The sequence below is a fragment of the Polypterus senegalus genome, chromosome 5 (assembly GCF_016835505.1).
Source record: "Polypterus senegalus isolate Bchr_013 chromosome 5, ASM1683550v1, whole genome shotgun sequence".
Taxonomy (NCBI): Eukaryota; Metazoa; Chordata; class Cladistia; order Polypteriformes; family Polypteridae; genus Polypterus; species Polypterus senegalus.
Genome location: NC_053158.1, coordinates 134,712,309 through 134,737,644, shown reverse-complemented (window position 1 = coordinate 134,737,644; position 25,336 = coordinate 134,712,309). Strand labels below are relative to the sequence as shown.

At 39.4% G+C, this 25,336-nt stretch overlaps 1 long non-coding RNA gene across 1 annotated transcript in view; it reads right to left on the bottom strand.

Annotated features, from left to right (window-relative positions):
• Positions 1-2,555: 2,555 nt before the first annotated feature.
• LOC120529515 overlaps positions 2,556-25,336 on the bottom strand; it is a 105,650-nt gene continuing 82,869 nt past the window's right edge. The window contains exon 3 of the long non-coding RNA XR_005633768.1: positions 2,556-2,601. This is a non-coding gene — a long non-coding RNA (uncharacterized LOC120529515). The remainder of the gene's footprint in view (positions 2,602-25,336) is intronic.

Genomic DNA, 25,336 nt, shown 5'->3' with positions numbered 1-25,336 from the left:
TTGAGCTACATTCTTTATATGAAAGTGTGCTATATAAATGTTTTTGGACCTACAGTATATGCAGTAATATGACAGCCTGAAGTAATAACCCTCTAATAACACTGTTTGAGTAATGGAACATTATTGCTTAATGAACAACCTTTTCAAATATCTTAAGATAACATACACTTATCTTGGTCAACTGGAAGAAATCCTAAACAATATATAACAAAAAGTGATTTTCTATTGCATTTGAAATAGAGAAAAATGAAACTCAGTTTCTATGAGCAAATTCTTTAGAATTTGACAAGCATTTATTAATGTTAATTTACATGATTTAAACATGCAGAATATTAGTATTTTTAGGTCATAGAATTTTCTTGTAGAACATTATATGGGGTATTATACTGTCTTTCTGTTATGATATGTGTGCTATTCCATGTGGATATAAAGAATTACTATACTGTTACCAGTGCCAATCAACAAGCAGTTCTTGTGCTATAAAGTGGGGCAGCACAGCACACTTTCTCAGGTGTATAATGTTTTACGTTTCTGGTTTAAATTCTTCCTGAAATTGGGTGCCTGTACTCCCATGAACTTTAATATCATTCAGTCCCTTACACGCATAAAGCATGTCGATTCTAGTCATATATTGCAGAGGTGTCAGCTAATTCCAAAGAATTACCCAGGGCAGAGCACGTGGACCCAAAGTAGTTAAGGTGTTAATTTGGAAAAACAAATGCTTCATCCAGAATTTATTGTTGTGGTGTAATTAGTACTGCATACTGACTAACTGGTGTGAGTTGTGCTCATTGCCAGCAACAGAAAAGTTGATTTAATGCAAGTAAATTTTTCCACGCCGGCATTTACTTATGTATAAACCACTGACCCATATTCATAGAAACTCAAGGTTATATTTTCCATTAGGAAACTGGGCACATCATTCAGTATATATACACTTGTATTTATTATCAAGTGCTTAATTGAAAAAGAATTTGTGCCCACCCTTACAGATGTACAAATTAATAACTTTTTTAATTAGAACAATTTTGGATGCACAAAAAGTAAAATAACTGAGTTAGTAACCTTCATCACAAACATGAATAGGCCTATATGTCAAATATATGTTAATAATTACCTCCTATCTTTACCACATAGCTGCTGACAATTTCCTTCATTAGTTCAGCATAAGCTTTTTTATAATTTATTTTAATTTCAGCTTCTTTTCTTATTGATTGCCTTTGCTAATACAGTCATCTCAGATGAAAAGGATTTTGGTTTTGTTCTGGACTGTATGGCATTGATCTAAATTAGCATCAATAGAGTGATGTTTAACTACTTCAGAAGATATGATGTCTGTATAAAAAGAAATGCAGCTATCTGCATATGTTATGCTATACTGTATTAAGTGCCAGTATGCTCACAACAATTGTCCTGTTAGAGTTAATATTTAAATATCATTATGATTCTTTACCAGGCAAGTGCATACAGTATATATATATATATATATTCAGCCCCGGCCGGGACGCCCAGGAGGACGTGAGGAGGGCTTGTGCCTCCTCCAGACCGCGAGGGGGCGTCCGTCCTGGTTCTGTGGGGAGCCACGGGTCGAGGGCATGGAAGCCCTACCCTGTAGGGGCCCGTGGTCACCGCCAGGCGGCGCCCCGATGCCGGTTCATCCCGTGTGGCCCTCGGCCAGGGATGGAGCCCGGCCGGGACGCCTTAGAGGACCAGAGGAGGGCGTGTGCCTCCTCCAGACCGAGTGGGGCGTCCGTCCTGGTTAGACAGGGGCCTCGGGTACAGGGCTTGGAAGCCCAGCCCTGTAGGGACCCGTGGCCACCGCCAGGCGGCGCCCCAGTGCCTGTTTATTCCGGGAGCCCGGTACTTCCGCCACACCAGGAAGTGTGGTCACTGTTAAGTGCCGGGGAGCAGCTGGAGCCCATCTGGCTCCCCATAAAAGGGGCCGCCTCCCTCCAGTCAGCGGTGGAAGTCGGGAGGCAGAAGGACTGAGCTTGTGGAAGGACTGGAGGCGGCCAGGAAGGCACAAGGACTGTGGGCCCTGGACTTGGGGGAATCAGTGCTGGAGGCACTGGGGTTCGTGAGTGCACGTGACTTTGTATATATTGTATATAATAAACAGTGTGTGGGTGCAAAATATGTCATCCGTCTGTTTGTGCTGGGGCCAGCTTTCACAATATATATATATATATATATATATATATATATATATATATATTTTTTTTTTTTAAATTTAAAAATCACAAATACCTTATTTTGATTCTTTCAACAATTTGCAAACATGCATATCTTGTGCTCTGAACCCATATCATACAGTTATACTAATTTCAAATTTAGCAGACACAAAAGTGAGATTTTTCAATGGGAATTTGCTCTCTGCATTTCTTGTATCTGTATGCTATTGGCACACAGAGGAGCTGCTATTTTTAAGTTGCAGGTTGTAAAAGGTAATTTTCTCCTATCCTTTACAAATGCGATCATATTACACTTTGCTTCTCTTGTTTTATGTTATTAAAGAGCTATATTAGGAAATAAAAGTAAGCAATTCTGCACTTACTGTATTAGTCATTTCTGGAGGCATTAACTTTTCCTGTTCTTGCTTGCCTGGAACAGGAGAAAATATCAGTTAGGCATGTTTCATGGTAACAGCCTACGGACACTTGAGATTTACACTATCAGAGCAATTTACAATCTTTTTTATATTTGGTAACACTTTTCAGTACACATATGATTGGTGAATGGTTAGCACTGGTAGTACTTTGGCAATTAACCCAATAGGCGCAGAGTTCAAATATTTTCTAGTGATACATCCCCCATGCCCTTTGGTTTAGATTTTTATCTGGGTCCTTTGCTCTACTATCAAATCCTAATGAAGTGCATCTTAGGGTACTCAAACGTGGGCCAGGATGAATGTGTTTATGTGAAAGCACTTTTGTGGACTGGCATCCTGTACTGAGTTGGTTATGCACAATGCTTGAATGATTTCAAAGCAAGCACTGTAGACTTTGTAGCAGAACAGATGTGAGACAGCTTATGGAACGATCCTTGAGAAGTGGTAGTTGATAAATCTAAACACATTATATTCAGGAATATTTGATTTAGTACTAGGCTGCACGGTGGCACAGTGGTAACGCTGCTGCCTCGCAGTTAGGAGACCTGAGTTCGCTTCCTGGGTCCTCCCTGCGTGGAGTTTGCATGTTCTCTCTGTATCTCCATGGATTTCCTCTGGGTGCTCCGGTTTCCTCCCACAGTCCAAAGACATGCAGGTTAAGTGCATTGGCGATGCATAGTGTGTGCCTTCTGATGGGCTGGCGCTCTGCCCGGGGTTTGTTTCCTGCCTTGCACCCTGTGTTGGCTGGGATTGGCTCCGGCGGACCCCCGTGACCCTGTAGTTAGGATATAGCCGGTTGGATAGTGGATGGATGATTTAGTATCATAGAAAACCACTTTCTCCCCCTTGGGACAAATGAGGTGTCCTGCTTCTCAACTGTAATTTCTACTTTTTTGCACTTTACAGATTATATACGTTAAAAAAACAAAATCTACATATAAAGTGACCTAAATCTTGAGAATAAAAAGATACAATCTGTTTCATTTACAAATTTTATGTAAGGCACATTTTGATTTTATGTCTATTTGAATATTTCACAATGCAGCAAAGTTCTCAGGCCTATTTAATCTGGTTCATGGTCAGGGCAACTAAAGTCTACACTGTCAACATCAGTCATAAATTAAGAATAACCCCTGAAAGGAATACCATTCAGTTGCAACCACTCAGTCAAGGTCAACACACTCAACCATAGGGCACACTGGAAAAAACAACCAACCTAACTTCCACATTTTTAACAACCTGATGTACACAAAGAAAAGTCCACACAAACATGGTGCCTTGTAAATTACACACACACAATGACTAGGTTGAGAATTATAATAAATGCCACGTATGAAGAGTGACCTGCTACACTTCTCCAACCACTGTATATGCTAGCTACTATGCCTTCACACTGAACCATGAGGCATGCCAAAGTCTTGCCCGAAATGCACCAAAAGCTTTGCCTTCTAATTGTAAATACTAGGATGTGAAGAAAAAAGAGAAAAATATAGGGCAGTATGTTAATGTGAAAGCACTCCCTAAGAAAGGGCACCAATCTGTAACAAATGCAACCTACAAAAGGGTGACCTACTACACTTCTCCACCCTAACAAGGTTGTAGTAAAAGGTGAGAAAGAAGGCAAACACTCACTGTTTTTTGTCCTTGGCACCTCCCACCTCTTAAGAAATAATTTTGTAATGTGCAACAAAGAAACAAGAAAACTGATTAATGTTTGAACAGTTTTAATAAAAACATGATTGAAAATATACACATTCATAAGACCCCAAACTACCCCATAAAACTACTAACAAATTTTGGCCCCTAAACTTTAGGAATTACTGTATATATAGAACTAGCAAAATACCTGCGCTTCGCAGTGGAAAAGTAGTGTGTTAAAGAAGTTATGGAAAAAAAAGGTAACATATTAAAAATAACGTAACGTGATTGTCAATGTAATTGTCGTAGGCTTATTTTAGTATTGAGAATGATGAGTATGATTGTAAACGTTGTGTATGAGAAATACACATTTTTAGGAGTAAGGATCGCTTTGTAAACAACACTTGCAGTTCTGCCCTCAGGCTGTAAAATGTCTACTGAGCTTACTCTTGAGCATGCAACGTACAAGTTGGCCATGTGAGAAGCAATCTTGTGTCAAGTCAATGCCGACCTTTTTTAGAGTCTGGCCCTGTGACTCATTTATTGTCATAGCAAAGCAGACCGTTACTGGAAATTGGAGGTGTTTGAACTGGAATGGGAGGTCAGAGGGTATGAGAGGGATGCGAAGAATAAATACAGTCTTCTCTGAGCCTGTTTCAGTGAAGACAGTTGCCTCATTGAGGTTCTTGTGCAGAGATTCGATCTTAAGCCTGGTGCCATTACAAAGTTTTGGTTGTTGTAAGTTTCGTAGTAAAGCCTACCGCAGGTAGCCCTTGTGTGTGAAATAAATCCTCTTTTAATGCAAATAAGAAATGAAACCGCCAAAAGGAGAGCTCAGTTCCTAAACTTCCTTATGGCGCAATGGTGAGAACTGCCAAAAGAAGACGTTATATTCAAAAGTTCATTACGGGGCACAACACGAAATGAAACATACTTAACGTTTGTAAGTACAGTGTAAAGGATGAGCATGGGAAAATTGGAAGTAGCAGAAATAGTAAGGAGGGGTTTCCCCTATCTATATATACAGTTTAGGGGTACACCCGTTTCCCCCCCTTGGGTGTTGTAATAGGACATGAAACATACCTAACTTTTATAAGTACACTGCAAGGAATGAGCACGCACAATTTCAGCTTCCCACATATATGTTGTAATATAGGTTAAGTACATGTTAATATATTTGCGCAGTTTATAAATAAGAGATTCTTTCCGTTTCTTTACCTTGCTTTCTTGCATTCTTTCGTTTTCGGCAGCATCTCTGTGAAGTTGTGGATTTGCCTGCGAGTATAATAAAGGAACTGTCGCCGAGCCGGTGAGATCGCTTCTTTACATGTAAATTAAGTAAACGCGTTCGCGGCGCACATCAGGATTGGTTCCCGAATTCACTGCAGACTTCCCAGGCCGTATGATTATAAACTTTTAAAAGAAAGTTAAGATAAAGGACTGGGGAACATGTGGGGGTTGCGTGTGTCTGTATGTGTTTTATATGTGTATATAGTTGTAAAATAGGTTAAGTACATGTGAATATATTTGGGCCATTCATTAAATAAGAGATTAGTGCTGCTGACAGATGGCCTTATATGGGCAGGCAGTCAATTACGTGGGAGGCATGGGGATGGAGGACGCAACTCCGCCTCATATGGCGACCGAGTTGCAGGCTATGGCCGTATATATTTATGTAAGTAGTATTCAGTTATGACCGTTATGTGTAGAATTTCGAAATGAAACCTGCTTAACTTTTGTAAGTAACCTGTAAGGAATGAGCCTGCCAATTTTCAGCCTTCTACCTACACGGGAAGTTGGAGAATTAGTGATGAGTGAGTGAGTCAGACGTTCAGTCACTCAGTCAGTCAGTGAGGGCTTTGCCTTTTATTAGTATAGATTTGCAGGAAATGACAGTTCAGACAGAAACAAAATAGTCGAGTTTAAATTTTAATGGTGGCAAGAGTGGTATGTGAATGGGCCTAAAAACCAAGCAGAAAAATCTGCAACCAGCACTAAGCTTATCATTGGGAAGCTCCCGTTTACAGCTGTTTCAAAGTGTGTTTGTCCGGTTCCAGCAGCTCACTGATTAGCACTGATCAGCCAAACTTTTGTTGGCTGGGAGTACTTGCTATACAGTGCATCTGCAAATATTTATCCTTTTGAGTACATATAATAATGAAGTGGATCATCATAGTTGTTTCTCATTCTCTTTTCCTGGTGCTCTACAACCTATTCAATGGGCTTCCAGTTGTGCCAAAACTAGTGTACATTGCAGCCCCTGACATCTCCCACTCAAAGCAATCAGGTTGAAAGGCCTTCATTAGGTGCCACCCAGCTACAACACATTTATCAGATAATAGTGGGACAGTGAAACAACGACTGCACAGGTAACAGAAAAAAGGAAAATGCAACATAGTTTCCCAACCCCTAGAATCTCATAATTGGAATCTAAAATACATCCACATATACAGTACCTGCCATATTATTTCTACTTGTAATTTTCTGTATATAGAAATTGTTTTGCCTGAGTCATTTTATAACTTCAGCTAGTCCAATCCATTTAAGTGGAAGCTTGGAGATGAATTTGAGAAGCAGAGAGATGGTGAACCCTAGTTCACACCAGGGGCCTCAAGTATAATGGTGTGTATAGAATTTACAATAAAACACTGCATACAGACAACAACAGAAATGAGCGTACGCACAAACATTAAGATGCATAAAACTGTGCGTACGCAAAGTTCTTCACACTTCCCCTTTAGAAATCCAAATCAACATGTAGTTTAATGCACATGCATTTGCCTATAGACCCACCCTGAATCCTCCCAGAAATGTGCATATTTGAATATGCATATATACTGCTCAAAAAAATTAAAGGAATACTTTTTAATGAGAGTATAGCATCAAGTCAATGAAATTTCTGGGATACTGATCTGGTCAGTTAAGTAGCAGAGGAGGTTGTTAATCAGTTTCAGCTGCTTTGGTGTTAATGAAATTAACAACAGGTGCAGTAGAGGGGCAACAATGAGATGACCCCCAAAACAGGAATAGTTTTAACAGGTGGAGGCCACTGACATTTTTCCCTCCTCACCTTTTCACTAGTTTCACATTTGGCTACGGTCAGTGTCACTACTGGTACCATGAGGTGATACCTGGACCCTACAGAAGTTGCACAGGTAGTCCAACTTCTCCAGAATGGCACATCAATATGTACCATTGCCAGAAGGTTTGCTGTGTCTTCTAGGACAGTCTCAAGGGCATGGAGGAGATTCCAGGAGACAAGCAGTTACTGTAGGAGAGCTAGACAGGGCCATAGAAGGTTCTTAACCCATTAGCAGGACTGGTATCTGCTCCTTTGGGAAAAGCAGAACAGGATGAGCACTGCCAGAGCCCTACAAAATGACCTCCAACAGGCCACTGGTGTGAATGACTCTGACCAAACAACCAGAAAGACTTCATGAGGGTGACCCAAGGGCCCCATGTCCTCTAATGGGCCCTGAGCTCACTGCCCAGCAGCATGCAGCTCGATTGGCATTCGCCATAGAATACCAGAATTGGCAGATGCACCACTGGTGCCCTGTGCTTTTTACAGATGAGAGCAGGTTCACCCTGAGCACTTGACAGAAGTGAAAGGGTCTGGAGAAGCCATGGAGAACATTATGCTGCCTGTAACATCATTCAGCATGAGCAGTTTGGTGGTGGGTTAATGATTATCTGGGGAGGCATATCCATGGAGGGTCACACAGACTGCTACAGGCTTGATAAAGGCACCTTGGCTGCCATTAGGTATCAGGATGAAATCTTTGGACCCATTGTGGACATCGCAAGATCGCACAAGCACAGCTGAGAACCTTCGATGCATGTACTCCAAGCGGCTCACGTGAACTGACTGTGAACGCAGTACGCAGACAACAAGCAAGAGCTCCAAAGAGCGCTGAACACAAAACGCATTACACAATTAAGTAGGCAGCAAAAGAATATGAAGCGAGTGACGCATACAAGCATATTTATAAGTGCTTTAGTGCGGAAACAAAGCACATGGTGGAAAAAGTCAATGTCCAGCTAAAGGAAGACAGTGTAAATAATGTGGTAAATTGAACCACTTCGCTAAAGTTTGCAGGACTGAGAAAGGTATACCCGTGCATGCAGTGTGTGATATCTCAGATAAAAAGGAAATCCTTGATGACAGCAACATTCATAACAGTCACAAAACAATTACATTGACAATCATGTTACGTTATTTTTAAAATGTTTCCTTTTCTTTTTCATAACTTCTTTAACACACTACTTCTCCGCTGCGAAGCGTGGGTATTTTGCTAGTCTGTAATAAATTAAAAAACAGCTACAAGCTTAGAACACCAATTCTTCAAAACTTAAGGAACATTAAACATTTATAACAAAGATTTTTCAATTATTTCATCCATCCAGGGTCACACTAGTCTCAGCAAGCAGAACGCAAGGCTGGAACAATCCCTGGACGGGAAGAAAGCTCATCACTACCACTATGCCCCCACATGTTTAATTATCTTGCTCCTACTCTGTTCAATCCTTGTATGGACTGGGTGTTGGGCAAGGTCATGTGGTCCAGCGGCTGCGGGGCATCTGTTGGTGAAGAACGGTTTACAGATCTTGACTTTGCTGACGATGCTGTGATCTTCGCAGAGTCAATGGAGGCTCTGATCGGGGCTCTTAAGAGACTGAGTGAGGAGTCCGAGTGTCTGGGTTTGTGAGTGTCCCGGATAAAAAAGAAGATCCAGGCCTTAGGCACAGCCATCAGCAGTGTGCCAGTGTGCGGAGAGAGTGTCAATCTTTTTGAGAGGTTTACTTACCTTGGCAGTGACATTCATGTCTTTGGTGATTCTTCCTATGAAGTCAGTAGACGGATTGGGAGAGCATGGGAGGGGCCATGAGGTTGCTGGAAAGGGGTATGTGGCGCTCCCAATATCTATGTAAAAGGACGAAGGTCCAAATCTTTAGAGTCCTGGTGCTTCCTGTCTTGCTATATGGTTGTGAGACATGGATGCTATCCAGTGACCTGAGACGAAGACTGGACTCCTTTGGTACTCTCTCTCTCTCCGGAAAATCCTTGGGTACCACTCTGTGTTGAATGAGCGGTTGCTCATGAAGTCCCGAATGAGGCACATTACCTGCATTGTGAGGGAGTTTCAGTTACAACACTACGGCCATGTGGTGCAATTCCCCGAGGGTGATTCAGCTCGTAGGATCCTCATTGCTGGGGGACCAGAGTGGCTGGACCAGGCCAAGGGGTCACCCACGAAACACCTAACTGCAACAGATAGGCCATTTCCGGAGGGTGGGACTGGACTGCATGTCTGCCTGGCGTTGCCAACCGGGATCCTGAGCTGTTTCGTCATGTGGTGGGTGCAATAACGCACTGTATCAGTGCATGCTCCCCAACTTGACTTGACTTGATACATTATGTAAATTAAGTTACAAATTTTAAAATGTAATATGCATGTTTTAATGCATTTCATAAAAATTATATTAAGTATACATCCTAGTATCCTAACACACAGCTCCAAGAGGATAGCTTGACTTAGAAGCCAATCATAATCATCTGTAAATATGAGCTATCTTCTATTGAAATTAACTTCTTTGTCCTTGTATGGTAAAATGAGATTCAACATGCATATCCAACATAAACTTATTTTCCTAAAAATTGACAAAAATGTAATAAACAATGAAAATTATACAATATGAAAACATAAGTACAATAAACATGTACATAATGTGCAGATAATGCAAATTTTTCATAAAGTGGCTCAGGTTGTGCAATAGTACAGCTGTAGTGCAAGTTTACCGTGACGTAATTGTAAGTACAAACAGATCTTTACTAGGAGCTGACAGAGTGTGTTTATAGCTGTTGGGATGAAACTGTTTTCGAGCCATGCAGTGTGTACAGGAAAGGCTCTGAAGCATTTGCTGGATGGGAAAAGTTCAAACAGAGTTTGGCATGGGTGAGTGGAATCCATTCAGATACTGATGGCTTTCTTGAGGCAGTGTGTGCTGTAAATGTCCTCCACGGCTGGAAGTTGCATCTTCTGCTGTAAGATGAAATTTTCTACATTAGACAACTTGTGCAGCAGTGATACCACCTACAAAAACAAAACAGGCTAAATACTCTCAGTGGTACACTAAGAGTAATAACCCTAAAACAGATATGGCATTTGGAATAGTGTGGCCATTCCGTGCACTATTATATTGTTGCAGAATAATTACCATTAAGTGCCTTAAATTTTTACATAACATGCAATTCATTTTGGTGTATTTGATACAGCCCGTATAATAGATGTGAATCTAAAAAAGAATGCTGACAGAAACAATAGCACTGCTTTGATGCTGGGTGCTGCCAGTTTGCAAAACCATGCAGAAAAGTACATAAGCATGGTGAGAGGCTGCCATGAAAATGTGCATGCCTTTTCGCCAAGTTTAGTTTTTACACATCTTGAAGTGAGCGTGGAAATAGGAGTATGCACTGTTCATACATGAGGCTCCTTATCTCCTACAGCTTAGTGCACTTTTGGTCAGAGCATTGTACTTTCTGGCCTGCCTGAAAATTATACTCTCCCAACTTGCCTGAACATTCCTGTTTAACTGTCCTAAACAGGAATTAGTTGTTAGATATCTTACGTCAGTTAATCAGTGACCCTGACATCCCACACCAATCAAGGAAGGTGTCTTACCAGTGGTCTCATGAGTCGTGTTGATGGAAAACTGGAGCTCTGGTAGTCAATTATTCTGCTCACACTGGGAGTAATTAGCTGTGGTTTATTTCTGCTTCACTCCCCATGCTGTGTACAAATGCGACAGAGCTGGTGAACAGAGGTACATTGCTTCCCACTTTGTTCCACAGCATCTTTAATAGGGTCTTCAGCCTCCCCTGGTGTCCACCGAAAAGGCTATTACGGTAATAAGAGAGACACTCAGGAACATACCTTGCAGGCACCACAAGTTGGAATTTTATGCCTCTGAGATCTGCTGCTGGAACAGACCTGTAAAAGGATGCCTTGAATTATCTCAAAGTATCTCATCCAGCCCCATGTTGCTAGGGTCCTCCCTAAACTGACACAGGAAAGTTATCTATGGCCACTAAAATATCCTGCATGTCAACAGGCAACTTGGTCCACTGGGTCTGGGACAAGGCCGCACATATCATAGTTGATGATTTGGATATCCATGACAATGCATCTGGAGCTACATTGCCAGAGACCTTATGGTAGATCACCTTGAAAATAAATGCCTGGAGGTGCAAGACCCACCTACTCAGCGAGGAAGAGGTCTTTGGTTGATTAAGGTCGGGGCATTGTGGTCTGTATATTCCTCAAACTCAACTCCCTCCAGAAATTACCTTACTTTGACAGCCAAACTCTCTATTTTAGAAGTAGAGTTATTGACGTCAGCCCTATGCATGCTTCATGATGCATATGCAATCACTTGTTCAGTTCCATCCTTCAACTGAGACAGCACCAAACCAAGGCCCACATTACTGATATACATATGCACATATACATACATATATTAATATATCAGGAACTAGAAAAGATGAATGGAATCTTGCTTGGCCAGGATGGGTGGAGATTGAAGGGGTGTGTTAAGTCTTACAAAACATCCTGACACTTGACATCTATTCCCAAGGTGTGTATTTATTTTTAAGCTTATTTGAGAGGCATCAGTGTTGGCAAGTTGAAGAATTTACTTGACACCTCCCACAAGTCCAAGAAACTTCTATAATATTTTTTAGATACATCGGTGAGGTATAGTCTAGATGGGGTTGGCCATCTCTTGAACCACCTGTACACCACATGCCCCAAAACGGTAACCTGGGGTTTAGCGAGGTGACCGTTCTTCATAGTGTTAGTTGAGCCTGTTAAATTTGATCAAATTCAGCTTTTAGGTCCAGGCAACACTGTTCCAAATTAAGTGAGAAAACAGCATCATGTATATAAACAAAGCATATTTTTTTCCAGTTAACCCCTTCAAGACTTGTTCCATCAAATGCTGAAAATTAGCCCCCATATTTTTTGCTGGGTTGAACCAAAAGAATACAAACCTTTAGGGATTAAAGAGGCTGTCTTATGCTTCCTGCCTTCTCACATACACAGCTGCCAACATCCACTGCACAGGTCTAAAGTTCTAAATACACTGGCTCCATGAAGTGACTTCATATCTTGTATACCTGGGGCATAACATAAGCATCCAAAATGAGTCTTGGAATCTAGACCTAGAAAGTCAACACAAAAACTGAGCACCAACGTCTTTCTCAAAAATCACAGGAACTGTCCATAGGAAGGTTGAAAACTAATACTATTGGGTAGCATCTTCTCAATATGTTGTTTAAGGACTTCTTATTCTGAGGGGAAACCAGGTATGCCAGAAGGTATATTCATTAATGGTGCAGGTGTCACAGGTGTCTCTGTCTATACATCTGTCCACTGTTGCAGCAGGAGTCTGTTTAGAAAAGTATGTTAGCCAAGTTGACGTCATAGCGAGTTTCCATTTCTGTTGCATAAAAGCATAAGTAGACTCCAGTTCCTCATGAGCCTTAGTCAAAGATGCAGTATTTGCAAGAATGGAAATGAATAATCATCTTCTTGAGTACTGTTGTATAAAATCCAAGTAGTACTGGCAAGAGCAGGTGCATTTCTACCAGAACATACGTGTTTATCCTTCAGGTTGCCATTTGGAGCTGTTATTTCATCTGGACTTTGCCTAGAACCTAAAGAGGACTTCCACCCTTTAAAATAAAGTTAATGCTAGAGGCAGGTAGAAGCTTCTGCTGCTGACAGATATCTTCTCCCACCTGTTCTTATGCCTAAGAAGAAAACGGCTTCCAGTATATATAAAAGCATCTATCAGCCACACCTGTACTTGGACTGGAACCACCAAGAGAAGCTTTATGCTGAAAACAACAGTAAGCCCGGACTCCCATCTGGTTTTATGGACTGGGAAATTTACACTCTTTCTGTGTCTAGAATCAAGATGTTTAGTTCAATTCTACCATTACACTACCTTGACCAGAGATTCCACTGAACGTACAAACTCCTTCCTCTGCCAGGCATGGATTGTAGACAATTAAAAAAATCAGCCAAACCATCTCCTCTTCCTTCATATCTATTTACCACTTTAAGCATAATGCCCAGTAATCATACATAAAGCCACTAATGGATTGATCAGCTGCCTAGACCATGGTCAGAAGTTTACACTGTAACTTGGCTTCATAATGTTCCAGAAGGAATGCCCATAGAAACAACATTTTAGAAAGTTTTTTAGTCCGTGATAGCGTATTTATAAGCCTGCCACCAACTCTTTGCAGGTCCCCTCAGTAAGGTGTTAAATAACCCCCTTGAGCTCTTTTTAATTCATATGAGCATCAAACAAACACACATCTGCCTGTTCCACACACAAAAAAATGTCTTCTGAAGTATGTGCTTCACTGAGCTTACTGAAATTTAAGCAAAGCAAGGGTACAGGGGAGGAGGCATCACTAAAGGAGGTGTACACCCCATCCCATGGTGTGGACTGTGCTTGTAAAAAAAAAACCCAGTGATTGCCAAAGAGGAAGTCAGGAGGAGCTTTTAATGTAGTTTTCAATGCTGATCATGCTTTTCCAGATGTTGACTATATTACATTCGAGCCTGCTCACTATTTTCTCCACATAATCTTTTCTCTTCTTCCATACGCTATGCAAATATGTGCAGGGCATTTTCCTAGTATACAGTGCTTGCAGCCACTGAGATCAGACATTGGTGTAGTGCTTCCAGCAATGAAGCAGGATCAGCCAACAGCTGTAGTGCTGCGTTTTCCATGCTCTCCTGACCATGCAGGTGCTCAAGATACATGGCCTGTAAAAAGCCTGGCCTCTCCCAGAACACTGAGCATGCCTTCACTGCAAAGGGGCTGCTGCAGGCCACCACATCCTTACAAAGCAATCCATAAGCATGCCAATATCCTGCCACAATTGTACTAAAAAGACATTGAAATCTACTTGTAAATATTTAAATGGGAAGGAATAAAATTAAATATTTAAGGCAGTATGTTAAGGTAATGAAAAACCTTCGGCGGAGGGGGCACCTGCTACAATTCTCCACCCTACCAAGGCCAGGTAAAAGGACTAAAAGGCAGCCAGCACCACACTGTACTTCACCTTTGGCTCTTCCCATACCATAAGAAATTCTTAAGTAATGTGCAACAAAGAAAACTGATTAATATTTAAAGAGTTGTAATAAAAACCATAAAAGAAAACATTATACACATTGTGATTGGAAGGACAGGTGAACACAACCTGGCAAGGCTACTGGCTGCCCTGACATGCTAGATGGCAGACTCCCTGAGTGATGCTTCCAGTGTGGACACCCACAAGGCATGTTAGCAACTGGAGTCTGACAGAGCAGCCTTGTTGGATTCCGTGGGTGTCACCAGGGGGTACTGCAGGGATACATGATCCCTACTCTTTGTAAATTCCATTTGAGAGAAAGAGAAAGTGCTGTGATTGGTTTATGCCCTTGTTGAAGACTTTATACCAGGTAGTTGTAAGAATAAACTGTTTATTTAATGTGTAACCACTAGGGGGGTGTTGCACGACCACACAGTCACAAGTCCTGGTTTAAAAAAACTACTTGAACAAAACCCTCAAAGCTACTAACACAAATTATGAATACTTCTACTTTAGGAGTTTAACATGGAATCTGCCGGAAAAGAACATTCAGACAAAAGCAAAATAGTCCGGTTTAAGGTTAACAGTGGCAAGAGTGGTATGTGAATGGGCTGGCAAGTGAAAACATCTGCAACCAGCACTATCGCAACATGAAAAACTGGTACAGTTGGTCTATAATTGGAGATCTCCGTTTTGCTGCTGGTGGAGAACCTGAACCAACTGGATCAGGTAGCCATCTCTCCCACAGCAAACCTTTCCACCAATGATCAGCCAGTCTTTTGTAGTATTGGACTAGTTGTCACACAATAATATTAATTAAAAATTGTAGTGAAGCCTCACGGATGTTTCTCCCTTCCTGTTCTTGCTTTAAAGGGCTTCTGGCGATGTCAAAACCCTTAACATCCACCACCAAGATCAATTATGTTGAAGAGCATTCATTAAGCACTACTCCATTATTCCACACAATTTTCAGATGATATCTGGACAACAAAACAGAGGTAACAAAAAAAGAAGAATGCAGTATATGGCAGTGCTACAGTTGTCTGGTTCAATGACGAAGCAACAGCATTAACTACGGTGCTTTGTTGCCATTCTCTATTTCAGCATGTCTTCAAAAATAGAAGTATAGATAAATTGCTTTCTGACAAATAAAAATAAACTCATAAAATATCTATTGTATAGGATTTAAGCCTTCTTGAACTTGACATTTTCATTTTAGAATTACATTTAATCTATTTTATATAACCCTAATATACACTATGAATTTGCGATGGACTCTTTAAATTGTGGTTATTTTTAAATGTGTCATTATTTCAATGGTATGAATTATTTGGCATTTGCTGATGTTTCATATCCCTTTTCATTGTATTATATATTCAATAAGGCACACCTTTTTAACATATTAACGAGTAAGATGTTGAACAAGACAATACCTATAGCAGGGTTACCTTTTGTATTGTAAGTGTAGCTGTTCAGCATTAGATGACTTTAATAGCAGATCTTCAATAGCTAAAATGTCAGAATCAGAATCACTTTTAATTCATAGTTCTTATTGTACAGGAATTTAACTTGGAAACTTTGGAGCTGCTTATAACAAAACATTACATACAAATAACATAAATAAGTTAAACATACATTATAAACAGTTGCAGACTGCGATCAGAAAGCAAATGTGCACATGAAAGCCTGCGTGTATAGTTAGTATGCACATGCACACATATACAGTACATGTACATATACTATACATACAATCAGAAACTCAAATCTTCATACAATATATGAAAGAATCTATGAATAAGTGAAATTACTGATTTGTGAGGACTACAGCTCTGGGGAAAAAATGGTTTAGATGTCTATCAATTTTAGTTTTAATTGATCTAAAGGCTTTACTAGAGGGGAGTTTTTAGAACAACTGATGTCGGTGAGATGAGTCAATGGTCATCATTTTGACATGGTTTATGACAATAGATGCATACAGGTCTGCAATATTTTTGAGTGAGCCATTGCTGAACCTAACACCACACAACTAAAAATGCAACCACACTTTTAATTACGGCTTGGTATAACAAACAGTACAGGAAAATATTTTATTTATGTAGTTGGTGTAAACAGTATGTGTATCGCTATGCTTTCTTAGTAAAGAAAGTGGTACTGATGTCTCACCTAACAGTCTTTGCGATAGTTGAGCCTAAAGATCTGAAGTATTCCACCATATTGACTCTATAATCATTAATTTCTAGTGGGAAAGGCAGCAACTGCTTTTTGCTAAAGTCAAAGACCATTTCCACCATCTTGGTGGTATTGAGTCCCAGGTTACTTGGAGCACACCAAGACACAAGATAGGTCATTGTTTTATTGCCATTAGTAATTAGTCCAATAATGGTGGTTTCATTGACAACCTTAATTGAAAGGTGAGTCAACCTATTGTCATTGGTGTACAAGTAAAAGAGGAGGAAGTACACAGCCTTGAGGAATGCCTGTGCCTGTGCTGATATAGAGATCGTATGAGATATGGGAGCCCATCCAAATATACCATTTCCTATTTGTCAAAAAAACATAAAACCATTTACAGATGAAAGCATTCAGTTCAGTTTGTAGACATTTAGTTAACAGTGCAGGGACAATTGTGCTAAATGCTGAAATGAAGTCTATAAACAGTATTCTGGTGCAAGTTCCTTTATCGTCCTAATGTACTATATCAAAATGAACAGATTTTAGCCCTATTTGCAAACTGAAGTATGTCAAGAATAGGAGCATCAATATAGTTAAGATAGGTTAGAACTAAGCATTCAAATATTTTCATAAGAACACATGTAGGTGCATTAGGCCTGTAATTGAGTAGCTTAATTTATATTTTTTGAGAACAATAAGAGAAGATTTAAAACAATCTGGAGGAGCACATTGTAAAAAAGACTGGCTATAGAGGTCAGGGAAGAGATGCAAGCTGGCTTGCACAATGCTTGATTATTACAGGAGAGATGGAATCATGACCAGCAGAGATTCTGCAGTTCTGTCTCGTAAACAGCCTCCAGACATCGCAGTCCTTAACAGAAGAGGAGTGAGGCTTTTGAGATGAAGTAACTGGTGTCAGAACTGCTTCAGGATTGGGGAGAATAAAGTGTTTGTTGATACTCTGCTCCCTATTGTTCAGATCTGCTGCAAAAACTAAGTTTGTCAGGTTGAGATAAATCTGATTGAGCACTGGGAGATATCTTTATGGCTAGCAATAGACTGAAGCCTCCTCCATACAGAGGATCTATTGTTTGGTGAAAACTGAAGCTCCATTTTACTTTATTTCCATTTAGCATATCTTATTGTATTGTTAAGCCAATTCCTGGCTTAGTGTAGGCTCTTTTATCAACAGGTTTATGGGCCATTTCTTTTTCTTGGCAAAGAACCCATAGTCCTTTAGTGAACCAATGGTTTCCATTATTATAAATTACAATAGTTTTGCTGGGAGTGCAAACCTTTTCACCGAAGAAATATAAGATCAGTCAGCTCATGAATGTTTTCACAAGCATTTTTAAAGAAATCTCAGTCAGTCCAATCTAGAAAAACTTGGGATGTTTCAACTTACTCCAGACTCCATGAACGTATAGATATTCTTACTGGTTTAGCAGATTTCAGTCCTTGCTTATGGGTGGTTAACAACTGTAGTAAAACACGTTCCGAATTACCCAGCAGTGCACAAAGTAAAATCCAGTATGTGTCCTGTATAGTACAGTAGTAGTAATCCAAAGATTACTTGGGATATAAACTGACAAGAACTAAAGACATTTCTCTAGGTCAGGGGTACCCAACTCCAGTCCTGGAGGGCTGCAGGTTTTCATTCTAACCATTTTCTTAATTAGTGATCTCTTTTTGCTGCTAATTAACTTCTTTTGAATTAATTTTAATTGACTTGGTTTTTAAGAAACGTTTCCCTGAATGTATTCATTGTTCCACTGAATTGCTTTATTTCTTTCCTTAAATGGCACCCAAACAGAAGTGAAATGTGAAGTGAGTGAGCCAACAGAAGACCAACTATGTCAGGGCCTCAAACTCCAAACAATTTCACTCCAACCAGTTGCTTAATTAGGTGCTGATTCTTTAATGCCATGGCTTGTCACTGCTCTCATTGTGCAATAGCAGACATTTCCGAAATTGTTGATTTTCTCTTTTCTAAGAGCAGAATTCCTGAGACCTTTACCTTTCTTTATTTTCAGATATTTTATGATGGTCACAGTTTGCTGGTACTGTTTTGGCTTATTTTGGATCTTATCGTTTGGCAGCTAATTAAGGAAAAAGAAACAATTTAGGGGTCTGAGTCTTCAAGAGCAAGTCAAATAAAATGAATTCAAAAGAAGTTAATTAGCGGCAAAAACAGGTCACTAATTAAGAAAAGGGTTAGAATGAAAACCTGCAGCCGCTGCGGCCCTCCAGGACTGGAGTTGGGCACCCCGCTCTAGGTGAATAGAAAGCTTTATAGTTATTAGCGAATAATTCCAGATTATTGAGAAAATAAACCTTACTTGCTGTGAGGTGGAGGGATTTTGTCAATTTTGTTCCTCAGTTATCTGATGTAGAATAACAGGCTGGGGAGAGGCACTCAATCTATGCCTCATCAAGCACTTGAGACACTGCATGCTTCTCCCTCCTCCTCAGGTTTGTGTTAACTGGATGAGAGTCAGCATTTGCAGTTGGAGGGTTCACAAGTAGTAATTTTGCATGTAAGCAGCCTTGTTTGGTTGACACTGAAGAAGTCCAATTCCAATAGTCAGAAGCTGATCTAGAGTGCTTTTCGTATCAAAATGATGGTTACTTGCAAAGTTAGACAGAAACAATACACACATCAGTAGTGACCAAACAACCAGGCCTGTTATGATCAGCAACTAGATTCAATATGTAAAGTCAAGAATATTTACTCATTTGATTGAGGGCAAGGGGGAAAAATTAGTGGTTACAAAGAACCTCAGCTGATAATTAACCTTTAATCTTTGATAAACTACTGTATCTACTGGGTTTATAATTTTCCTCCAACAATAATAGTGGAATAACACAAATTTTCCGGCTAAAAACTTGTTACACCCATCAATTGTACATCTCTGCTTGTTATGAGTTTTTTTTTTTTACTGTGCAACATGCAACCATTTATTCACCTATTAGAGTGTAGCGTGTTCATTACACTGTTTAAACTGAGTCACATACTCTAACACTGCATATTTCTGGGTTATAATCTAAGTTGTGTCAAGAGAAACAGATTTTATGTGTAGAGTTAATTTTTTGCAATGATCTTAACCTAATCAATAAAGGCATGAAGCATTTATGTTGGTATCCTGAAAGATGTTGCTAGGAATATCTTTGGTTTCTGCTGATTCACTGACCTTCTATGTGGTAGATTTTCTTGTGTTAGGGGCTGAAGTAATTTCAACCTTTTATTAACATCTATACAATACAATTTATTTTTGTATAGCCCAAAATCACACAAGAAGTGCTGCAATGGGCTTTAACAGGCCCTGCCTCTTGACTGCCCCCCAGCCATGACTCTCTAAGAAGACAAGGAAAAACTTCCCTGCAAAAAAAAACCCTTGAAGGGAAAAAATGAAAAAAATCTTCTGAAAGGCAGTTCAAAGAGAGACCCCTTTCCAGGTAAGTTGGGCATGCAGTGGGTGTCAAAAAGAAGGGGGTCAAAACAATACACAAAACAAAACAAAAGTAAACCTCAATACAGTATAAAATAAACATATTACAAGTATGGAGCAGAATTTAACAGAAGATGATATCACATAATATGATTTGGATTTGTTTAGAGTTCTGGAAACCTCAGCCATCAAGCTGCCTCCCCCAAATGTCCATTCCACAGCTGAGACAGCCAATACGAAGAAAGGACCCATCTACCTGATGATTCCTGCGATCCTCCACCATCTTCTTATCAATAAGATTTTAGTCTTGTTTGGAACTCACTTACTGTAAAAACAATGATGATGTCCACATTGTGAACAGTAATATTTAAGGAAACATTCTTTTTTTCTGTATGGTTGTAGAGTTTAAAAATTCCTACAGATCTTCTCTACTCATGTACATGACCACAGTACATATTCCCTGCCATAAGCAGTCTGCTTAACTTTCAAATATTCTTGGGTTTTGTAGCATATCTGGGTGGCACACAAAAATAAAATACCACTAGACATTCTGGTTGAAGATATACATACACATAGATACACATACCCCGTATACTGTATATACAAAGTGGATTAAACTATTCACATCCCTTCATTTTCTGCACATTTCATTGTGCTGCATCTTTTAATTTTAAATGGATACATTTAAAATTTTTGCCCAGTAATCTATGCTCAATAATCCATAATATTGTGAAAACATGTTTTCACTACTGTATATTAAAATTGGAAACTGGAAATTAAATTGGAAAGTGGAAATTAAAAATTAAAGACTGAAATCTGTCATTTAGTATTCAGGCTATTAAATTAGTACTTTGCAGAAGCCCTTTTGGTAGCAATTACAGCTATGAGTTGTCTTGGGTAGGTCTCTCCAAGCTTTGCACACTTTGATTTAGGCAGTTTCTTATTCTTCCTGGCACATCCCCTCAAGTTTTGTTAAACTGGATAGGAAGTGTCTGTAAACCACCATCCTCGGGTCTTTCCACAGATGTTCTATGGGTTTAAGTCTGGGCTTTGACTGGACCACTCAAAGATAGTCAGAGACTTAACCTGAAGCCACCCTAGCATAATATGCCACATGAACTGAGACCTGATACACATTCCAAAACTCTTTCCAGTCAATTTAATTTGTCACAAATGGACTCCAATTAAGTTCTAAACACACTAAGGACAATTAAAGCAAATTGGATGTACCTGACCACAGTAAAGGGTCTGAAAACTTTTATGAATGAGAGATTTCAGTTTTTGATTTTTATTACGTATGTGAACTTTTCTGAAAATATGTATACATTAAAAATTTAATCTGCACTTTAGTGTGCAGAAAGTGAAGGGGTCTGAATTGCTAAACCCTCAAGTGCTGCTCATGCCTTACCAACTTGTTAAGAGACTGGGCTTTATATCTCAAGATAACCGATTCATCTTGATCTCTAACTCACTGTGTGATGCCAAGAAAGTTCACTTCACTGTGCAAATGAATATAAACAGGTGCACTAAATCTTCATGAGTAAAGGGCATTGACTAATAGAAAGTTTAAATTAAATTGTTTTTTTTTAGCAGGCCCTTGAAATTAATGCTGTAAAGGATAACAAAATGGGGGAACTGAAGCAGGAGTCTGCATAGTTTACAATGTCTACTTAGATTTAGTTCATGTTCTTTCATTTAGGCATTCTAAGTATTAAGTCCTTCACTTTTTAAATCTCTACTACCAACTAAAATATATAATGAACTAGTGTAGTTTAATCAACTTGTCTTTGATATGTCTCAATATTTGTAAAAGATTTCAAAGACAATAGAAAATTACAGAGCTTTACAGAAATTACATTGAAAGAATGAAGATCTCAACCCTGTGGTGGGCTGGCGCCCTGCAGGGTTTGTTTCCTGCCTTGTTCCCTGTGTTGGCTGGGATTGGCTCCAGCAGACCCCCGTGACCCTGTAGTGAGGATATAGCGGGTTGGATGATGGATGGATGGATGGATGGATGGATGGATGGAAGATCTCAACCCACAATTTCTAAAGTCACGCACATGATGCAATATCTTAAGCAAATTAAAGTAATGTACGGTTTATCTGTCTAGTATATCCATCATGACAAACCACATGATAATTAATACAATCACAAAAGAAAAAGTATTTACAGAAGGCTTTTGCAGCAGGCTAATTCTTAAGGGCCACCATTTATACAGTGGTGTGAAAAACTATTTGCCCCCTTCCTGATTTCTTATTCTTTTGCATGTTTGTCACACAAAATGTTTCTGATCATCAAAAACATTTAACCATTTGTCAGATATAACACAAGTAAACACAAAATGCAGTTTTTAAATGATGGTTTTTATTCTTTAGGGAGAAAAAATCCAAACCTACATGGCCCTGTGTGAAAAAGTAATTGCCCCCTTGTTAAAAAATAACCTAACTGTGGTGTATCACACCTGAGTTCAATTTCCGTAGCCACCCCAGGCCTGATTACTGCCACACCTGTTTCAATCAAGAAATCACTTAAATAGGAGCTGCCTGACACAGAGAAGTAGACCAAAAGCACCTCAAAAGCTAGACATCATGCCAAGATCCAAAGAAATTCAGGAACAAATGAGAACAGAAGTAATTGAGATCTATCAGTCTGGTAAAGGTTATAAAGCCATTTCTAAAGCTTTGGGACTCCAGCGAACCACAGTGAGAGCCATTATTCACAAATGGCAAAAACATGGAACAGTGGTGAACCTTCCCAGGAGTGGCCCACCGACCAAAATTACCCCAAGGCGAGAGGCGACTCATCCGAGAGGTCACAAAAGACCCCAGGACAACGTCTAAAGAACTGCAGGCCTCACTTGCCTCAATTAAGGTCAGTGTTCACGACTCCACCATAAGAAAGAGACTGGGCAAAACGGCCTGCATGGCAGATTTCCAAGACGCAAACCACTGTTAAGCAAAAGAACATTAGGGCTCGTCTCACTTTTGCTAAGAAACAACTCAATGATTGCCAAGACTTTGGGAAAATACCTTGTGGACTGATGAGACAAAAGTTGAACTTTTGGAAGGCAAATGTCCCGTTACATCTGGCGTAAAAGGAACACAGCATTTCAGAAAAAGAACATCATACCAACAGTAAAATATGGTGGTGGTAGTGTGATGGTCTGGGGTTGTTTTGCTGCTTCAGGACCTGGAAGGCTTGCTGTGATAGATGGAACCATGAATTCTACTGTCTACCAAAAAATCCTGAAGGAGAATGTCCGGCCATCTGTTCGTCAACTCAATCTGAAGCGATCTTGGGTGCTGCAACAGGACAATGACCCAAAACACACCAGCAAATCCACCTCTGAATAGCTGAAGAAAAACAAAATGAAGACTTTGGAGTGGCCTAGTCAAAGTCCTAACCTGAATCCAATTGAGATGCTATGGCATGACCTTAAAAAGGCGGTTCATGCTAGAAAACCCTCAAATAAAGCTGAATTACAACAATTCTGCAAAGATGAGAGGGCCAAAATTCCTCCAGAGCGCTGTAAAAGACTCATTGCAAGTTATCGCAAACGCTTGATTGCAGTTATTGCTGCTAAGGGTGACCCAACCAGTTATTTAGTTCAGGGGGCAATTACTTTTTCACACAGGGCCATGTAGGTTTGGATTTTTTCTCCCTAAATAATAAAAACCATCATTTAAAAGCTGCATTTTGTGTTTACTTGTGTTATATTTGACTAATGGTTAAATGTGTTTGATGATCAGAAACATTTTGTGTGACAAACATGCAAAAGAATAAGAAATCAGGAAGGGGGCAAATAGTTTTTCACACCACTGTAAATTGCCTTTGAGATAACTGGCAAAAGTTTGCCATTTGCTTTCTAACATGTTATTGCAGGATTCACCCCAATTTTAAAATGTAAAGCTACTTAGAATCTAAAATGTTAAATTTCTAATGAAAACATCTTTTTTCACTATAAGTACTACAATTACCTGTTTTACATTATGATCATTCATGCAAAAGAATTAACTACTGTTTGTCTAAGGCTCGTTTTAAATGTGGTAATGAACTTAAGCTCTAAAAATAACACAAGATCGATTTATATAATGCACAAAAGTAGACAAGCAGGGAGCTGCATTTCCGTGCAGGCCTAGAAGGAAAATTGCACATTTTCATGGAAATTAAACTTGGGCAAGGAAGGTGAAAATTCTTGCCAGCATGAGGAAAAGGAGGCCTTAAGGCTATTGTTGAGCTCCTATAGTGTGAGGCACGCAAGGATCATGCAGCTGCTATTGTCTCAACCATTTTCATTTCAGCAGTTTTTCATTTTGCTGGATCGTGTATGTAACAGTTTTTTTTAACTGTCATAATTATAAGCTTTAAATAGACAAATGTCAGAAAATTAAGTAAGAGAAAAGATGATATAGCACTATATTAAATTCAACTTTAAAGAAAACTGTGTGTGTAGGACGTGTCTTTAAATTTAAGATTTTCACCATTGTGCCTGTTTCTTTAAAGGAATAATATGAGTCCCACCTTTGCCTTAAGGAGCCTGTGTTCTTTAGTTATTTTTTTCATTAACCTATATATATTCGTGACAATTAATCAAATATGATTCCAGGTTTACTTTGACTTTATGGATTATTTATGGAAGATCTTTTGCTCTGAACTTTGGACACGTTGCTTTTTAATAAAGGCACTTAAACACTTTGCACCAACCCTTTGCTGACTGCATGTTCTCATTTGTCCAGCTAATCCTTTATGTTATCAGTGGTTCTGGGTTCAAGAGGCTCCTGAAAGCAACTAGGGATCTTATTTTGGTATAAGACACAAAGATGTTACTACATAAATTTTATGCTATCATGTGATCACAGAAATGATGCTCGAGTAAAGAATCAAGCATCAATTTGTCAATTTTTTATTTTTTTTTATTATTTCCTTAATCCAATTTAAGGTGACAGGAAATAGAGCCTATCTTAGCAGCAAATGGGTGCAAGGCACTGATCAATCCCAGATCTATTAGGATTTTTACTCTAAGTGGAACAGGTACTTTCAAGTTTAAGTGGATTCATTTATTAGTTGTTAAAGCAAATGTCAGTAATGCATATCAGAAAAAACAGAATACTAATGCCAATACACAAAACAGAAAACCAATTCAAACAGGAAAGATAAGTTCCCAAAACATAGTTTATTTTGGTGTTTGTCTTTTCCTTTATGAAATGTATTTCATGTGTATAGTACTATTTTTTTTTAATACTAGAAAAATAATGACAATATCCTGGCCAACCAGTGGCAGATTTAAGTATGTGTGACATCTTGTCAGTGGCGAC